Below are 4984 nucleotides of genomic sequence, written 5' to 3'. Positions count from 1 at the left end.
CTGAGAGCCCTCTCCACCCATGTGAGCCCCACAGTATTCCGTCTTACCATGGTTGGAGTCAGCCACGTGGGGCTGTGTCCCTGCGGAGAGGATACCTTGTGCTGATGTCAAGTTTTCTCTGCTTGGCTGCCCGTGATGATCTAGGGCTGGGCTGGCAAATGGCTCTTCCTGCATCCAGGAAGCGACGCAGGTAAGACCATGTTAAACGTTGTGGTTGTTCAATCTCTAAGTCATGTCCAACTCTTTGAGACCCTGTGGACTGTGGCCCACAGGCTCCTCTGTCTATGGGATTTCCCAGGCAAGAATACTGGAGCGGGTTGCCATTTCCTCCTCCAGGGGATCTTCCCGACCCAGGGATTGAACCTGTGTCTCCTGCATTGGCAGGCAGATTCTTTACCCCTGAGCCACCTGAGAAGCCTTATGACAGGGCAGATGGGACTATACTGGTTGGCTTTGACTACTTGGGGCCCACTCTGAGAACAGGGATGAGGAATCATTAGCACAAATCATAGCGGAGAAACTCAGACCCTTTAGGAATGACTGGTAGGTTGGCAACCACTAATCATATCCTCTGTGATGGAGCATGATTATTGACCCCAAACCATGTGATACTGTACTTCACAGGGCAGTTTAGGGAGCATCAAGGCAGAGTTTAAACTGAAACACTCCAAGTCCACCTTGCCCTTAGCACTGATTGACTTGGGTAGGGGTCTTAATTCAAGTACTGTCTCTAGACCCTTGATTCCACTTCAGGAACTGACTGTTGGATCTGGGTTTAAAAGACCCAGATTGCAGTTTCTCAGATTCCATTCTACTGCTTCTACAGAAGGCAGGAATGATGAATAGCCAGTGAAGGAGTGAACTGTTTTACCCTAACAGCCTGGCATGGATGTTACTATTTTTAAGTTGTTAACTGACTAGCTATAAACTGTCATCTTAAGGCCACATTTATTGGTGTGATCATCTCCAAAGTCTTGCAGTACCTGCCACATTTAATAAATGATAATAAGAATAAATGTATTTCTTCTGTCTGCATACTATTTGTATTTCCTCATGTAAATTAATATCTAGATGCTTTTTTTAAAATTTACTAGAAAATCATTTGAAGAAAATGAAATTGAATGAAGAAAGCCTATGCCTTAAAACAGTTAGTGGTTCTGCTTTCCCTTAGAAGGGGTTTCCCAGAACGCAAGTTCATCCCTCCTGGAATCTGAGCTCTTCATTACCTCCCAGGGAGAGGCTGTCAGGCCTGGAAGAATGCAGATCCATCCAAGCTCCACAGGAAGTCTAGGCTCAGGAACAAGCGGCTGAAACAGTTTTAAAACAGCAATCTCCAGCGTATACATTTACTATTTTTAATCTCAGTTATATAATTCTTAATTATTTAAAGGATTAAAAAATTTTAAATATACTTGTCAGGCCAATTGAACTAGAACCACCGTAATTTGGACTTGCTGAGTACTGGCTTATCTGAAATACTGTGAAAGACCAATCTCTGTATTTCCAGTTGGAAGGAGGAGGAAGAATGTTTAGTGTTTCACCCTGTGCTGTAAAATGTAAATCCGGTCATTTCACTTTCCAGCTTGAAGTCCTATGACTGCCTATCACCTAAGAAAGAAATCTAAATTCCTAAGCATTTTAGATTTAATTATAAGGGACCAAAAGCCTCAAAATGAAAAAAAAAAGTGTTCTTTTTTGTTCTCCAGAAGTCTAGATCAGCACTATTTAAACGGGAGCCAGTAGCATTCAGGCTCAAGTGGCTGTAGCTGATACAAATTGAGATGTACTGAAAGTTTAAAACACACATTGGATGTTGAAAACCTAGTAAGAAAAAAGGTAAAATGTTCCATTACTAATTTTTTAAATATCATTTACAAGTTCATGTATTTTCAATAAAGTTAATTTCACCTGTTTGTTCCTACCTTTAAAGTAGCTACTAGAAAATTTTACAATTACACTTGTGCTTCATATTATTTTTCTGTTGAACAGTGTGGACTTAGATGATTCCCACGGACGTTCTTCAGGATTTCCACTAGGCATCCTGTTTAGTCTGAGTGCCTCCTGCATTAAAAAAAAAATTTTATTTCACTGTGACAGGTGTTACTTGCAGCATATGGGATCTTTAGCCATGGCACACAAACTCGTGGTTGCAGCACGTGCAATCTAGTTCCTTGACCAGGGGCTGAACCTGAGCCCCCTGCATTGGGAACAGAGTCAGGCACTGCACCATCAGTGAAGTTCCACTTTCTCCATTTAAAGCTGGGGATTGACCTACTCTCTTGCATAAAAGATGGTTTTGTGTCTACAGGGACTCTAGACGCTGAGCGCCCTTGGGAAGATGCAGTAAGCAGCTGATGGCCCAGCGGGCTGTGCCTCCCACACCTCCTGGCTCTGCCTCTCCTCTGGGTCCTCTCGCTGCCAGGCCAGGTGCACATCCCTTGACTGTGGGTGGAAGCTTCCTCCAGGTACCACAGAGAGCATTCGGGTCGTCTGTGAATGTGAACAGCAAACACTGAACAAAAACAGGATTTGGGCAGTTCCTGTGCTGTGGCCAATAGAAATTTAGATGTTCTCATGTCATGGTCTAGTTGCTGTGGCTTCTTGAGATACCGTTTACATGGATTGTTGCTCGGAAGCTGCGATAGTTAGGACCCAGTGTGTAGATAATGCAAGGCTTCCCACTGTTTCTGGGGTGCAGCTGGGGCTCCCTTGCTCCTCCCAGGATACCAGCTCACGCTTCTGCAGCTCCTCCGGGAGTCTGACATTCATGGAAGCCTAAACATACTTGGGATTCCTTTGCCTTTGTGTCTTCTAAATGCTGATTCCTTTCCTAGAATGTCTTGTCCCAACTTGTTAACCTGGAAAACCACATGTATCCTCCTGCTGTCCCGAGGGCAGCCTTTCAAGACAGCAAACAGGCCAGGTCACACTTGCCGGCTCCTTGGGGGCCATTTGACTCTGTTGTGTATATTTAGTCACTAAGTTGTGTCCTACTCTTTTGTGACCCCACAGACTGTACCCAGCTAGGCTCCTATGTCTGTGTGATTTCCTAGGCAGGAATACTGCAGTGGGTTGCCATTTCCTTCTCCAGGGGATCTTCCTGACCCAGGGATTGAACCGATGTCTCCTGCACTGGTAGACAGACTCTTTACTACTAAGCCAACAAGGAAGCCCCTGTATCATCTTTGCCACGCATCATTCCACTGTTTCTGAGTGTATACATACCATTTTGGAAGTAAATGGATGCACTTTTAAAATATTAACATACAAATTTAAAAGCGATAGTGATTTTTTTCATTTTTGGCAACGTTTGAATTTCTTTTTCAAATAATTTTGCTTTTTAAAATTAGCTAAGTTAATAAAAAAGCTAACAGTACATATTGACACGACATGGCAGCATTATGATGGTAGCAGACAACTCCCAGAAGGTGGGGAAGCACTGGCTGAGCTGAAGTCTGGCCTGGGGCTGGTTAGACTGTGACCCTGACTGGTGAGGGTTATGGGGACATTTCATGTTACTCCTTGCATTCCTGTAGAATTTCATCCAGAACTGTCTGGGTCTTCTTATAAAGATCCTGAGACAAGACAGTTTTTGTGCTTGTTTACCAACATTTTTATGACAGAAATTATTAAAAAATGAAAAGTTAAAGAATGAAAGCAAATATGAGCTCATGTACTAACTTTTTTCAATAAACCAACATCTAAGTGAACGTGTATTTTTCAGGGAATTAAAATTCAAAAATAAACTTATCAAGACAATTAAAAAAAACTGGAATAAAAAGATTAATGTTATTTAGGACACAGAAAAAAATAAAATACTTTCCAGAGTATTCTGCCAGAACAGCCTAACTCTGATACCAAAACTAAACAAGGCACACACATACACGAAAAACATAAACAAAACAGAACAAAGTAAACTCTTCAAGCGAAATCATCAGTGAACTTAGATAATACAATATGATGAAGCAGGATTTAAAGACAAAATGCAGATGTGGTTTAGTAATTGGAAATTCCAAAAGTAATTTAGTATTTTATTAAATATGAACAAAAAACTCTAGGAAAGGAAAACAGTATCTTGAATTTTAATGCTACTGCAATAACATTCAAAAAAAACGCTTCTAACCTTTCATTGTAAAATAAAAAGCAAGGGAAAAAAACGCCATTATCATGACATTCCTGGTGTCCTAACCAACGCAACAGGAAAAGAATACTAGGAGGCATACATGTCAGCAAAGAGAATAACTCATGTAGATGTCATGACCCCTATTTAGAAAATCAAAGTGAAATGACGGAAAAGCTATCAGAACTATCAGAGTTCTGGCTGGATGTAAGGAAGAACTCAAAAGCTCTGTTTCACACACAAAATTCACTTGTTAGAAAATGTAACAACAAAAAAGATCCTATTCAAAATCAAACAAAAAGTGTGAAGCATCAAGCAATAAACATGGAAAAAAATATAGAAGATTTATACACTTAAAATGACTCGTTATTGGAAGACATAAAAGATCAGAATAATGGAAGGACATTTCATAAGTTTTTGGAGACGAAGATTCAATGCTGTGGAGATATCAGTCTTCCTAAGATGAAAATTAAAAATCCCAAAGGTTGGGGTTTTTAAAATAGACCTTGATAAATCCATGCTTATCTAAAAAAGTAAAAATGCTCAAGAAGAGCCAAGAAAAACTTAAGACACTAATAATAGAAGCCAATACTATCAACACATATAACAAAGACTACAGTAATCAAAAACATACGACACACACACAAAAACATATGGCATCAGAATGGATGAGTGATCAATGGAAAAAAAAATTTCACAAACAGAATATTACACACACACAAAGGTCAAACTTCAAATTGATGGAGAAATGTTAGTTCATTTGATAGTAAATGATGTAGCAATTAGCTATTCATTTGGTGAAAACATTAGATGCCTAACACATGTATTTTAGGTAATAAATGAAAAACTGCTCACACTTACTAG

The sequence above is a fragment of the Bos indicus x Bos taurus genome, chromosome 14 (genome assembly GCF_003369695.1).
Source record: "Bos indicus x Bos taurus breed Angus x Brahman F1 hybrid chromosome 14, Bos_hybrid_MaternalHap_v2.0, whole genome shotgun sequence".
Taxonomy (NCBI): domain Eukaryota; kingdom Metazoa; phylum Chordata; class Mammalia; order Artiodactyla; family Bovidae; genus Bos; species Bos indicus x Bos taurus.
The sequence above is the reverse complement of the archived record's forward strand: the minus strand, read 5'-3'. Positions refer to the sequence as shown.